This window comes from Pinus tabuliformis, chromosome 9, assembly GCF_031772625.1.
Source record: "Pinus tabuliformis cultivar Carrire ecotype Pingquan chromosome 9, CPIR1, whole genome shotgun sequence".
NCBI classification, from domain to species: domain Eukaryota; kingdom Viridiplantae; phylum Streptophyta; class Pinopsida; order Pinales; family Pinaceae; genus Pinus; species Pinus tabuliformis.
The window spans coordinates 1,433,706,935-1,433,708,766 of record NC_142307.1 but is presented as its reverse complement, the minus strand read 5'-3'; the positions used below and the strand labels follow the sequence as shown (position 1 = coordinate 1,433,708,766).

At 39.8% G+C, this 1,832-nt stretch overlaps 1 pseudogene; it reads left to right on the top strand.

Annotated features, from left to right (window-relative positions):
- The first annotated feature begins 290 nt into the window (after positions 1-290).
- On the top strand, positions 291-1,085 carry LOC149153944 (putative purine permease 11 pseudogene; annotated as a pseudogene).
- Positions 1,086-1,832: the final 747 nt, after the last annotated feature.

The window sequence follows — 1,832 nt, the reverse complement described above, 5'->3', positions numbered from 1 at the left end:
CCAAATCTTAATAAGCACATCACATTACATAACAAAATGAAAAGTTTATAATTAAATCAATGTAAAGTCGCTATCAACTTATGTCTTCGGTGATCCGATCGGATTCTGTAGACATGTCGGATTGCGAAGGACGCATGCGTTCCAAAGTTGCACCTGTGCAGTTTGAACCAGTGAGTTCAGTTCTGTTTCTCGGAATTATATTATAAATTTGATTTGGGTGCAAGCTAACGTGGGAGAGGTGATTGTCTCCCAGCAGAAATTTCATTGAGAGTTCGGTCCAGTTCGTTGTGATGGATTCCCATGGAGAAGGAATTGCAGGCGCAGAGTCCAGTGAAAGCTACAGTGGTATTAAAAAAGGGAGAATGCACTGGTTGCTCGTTGGCATGAGCGTTATTGCTCTTGTGGTGGGGCAGTCTGCTGCGTTGATTTTGAGTCGCTTTTATTTCGAGCAGGGTGGGCACAGCCTATGGCTCAGATCGCTGTTGCTTCGCGGGATCGCCATTGCTTCTGCTACCACCATTGCTGAACCCACAAAAAAATCAGCCATGCTTGCATTTGTTACCACTAGATATCTTCTGGTTTGTGGAGCTTTGGGTGATATTGCAGGTGGGAATGGTCTGCTCTACTCCTTTGGGATTGCATATCTGCCAGTATCAACGTACTCTCTTCCCTGCGCCACACAGTTGCCTTTCAATGCCCTGTTCTCTTTCATTGTGGTTAAGCAGAGGATAACTCCATATATTCTGAATTCAATCGTGCTTCTTACCTTTAGTGTCATTCTGCTAGGTATCCAGTTGAGCAGCGAAAGACCGGAGGGAGTAAACAGAACCCACTTCATTCTGGGCTTTGTTTACACCATTTTGGTCTGTGCCATTTATGGTCTCTTCCTCGCACTCTTGCAACTTGTATTCCAACATGTTGCACAAAATTTCACTGTGTTTATGATATCTTAGGCGCTCATTTACATTGTTGGTACCTTCATTTGTGTATTGGGTCTGTTAGCCAGCGGAGAATTCAGAGACCTGGTACCAGAGTCCCATGATTTTAGGTCAGGGGAAATGGGATACGTCATGACTCTACTATGATATGCTATAGCATATCAAATGTATTCCCTGGGGACATTTGGATTGATTTTCTTGATTTCTTCGTTGTTTTCTAAAGTCATCGTCGCATTGTCTCTGCCTGTTGTTCCCATCTTGGCTGTGTTCATCTTCCATGATAAGCTGGATGGGATCAAGGTATTGGCCATGCTCTTGGGAATATGGGGGTTTGTTTCCTATGTTTTCGGTGGATACAACGACTCCAAGGTTGCTGCTCACGCTGGTGCTCGGACGGTCACTGAGACTTAACTAGTTAGCCAGTCTTCTACATTTAAAATGGACTTGTGATACATAGTCATGTGTTCTGTGATTATTACAACTTTCTTACAACTTTACAGTATAAAATACCTGACCCAATGAGTTATTTGGTGCAAATCAAATATAGTATTTATTCATTTTAAAGATATAGTCCAATCAAAGATTGTATTTATTTATTTTAAAGATATAGTCATGTTTATGATGGTAGGGAGAATCTATGTTATTTATATGGAATATAGCTTATTTAAAGGGGAAATAAACCAAATTATATTTATTTTTAAATTTGGATCTACCAAGTATGGGGATCAAATTTCTTGATACACAACCTTTTTTTAAGAGTGAAAAAGATTTGATCTCCCTTAGCCCTTAGTAGATCTGGAATTAATGGATATAAGTTGGTAGTATACACAAATCAAAGGTTGAGATTTATCTTCAAAGTAGTTATGCTTTTTTTGCTCTTTAAAATTAATTAAA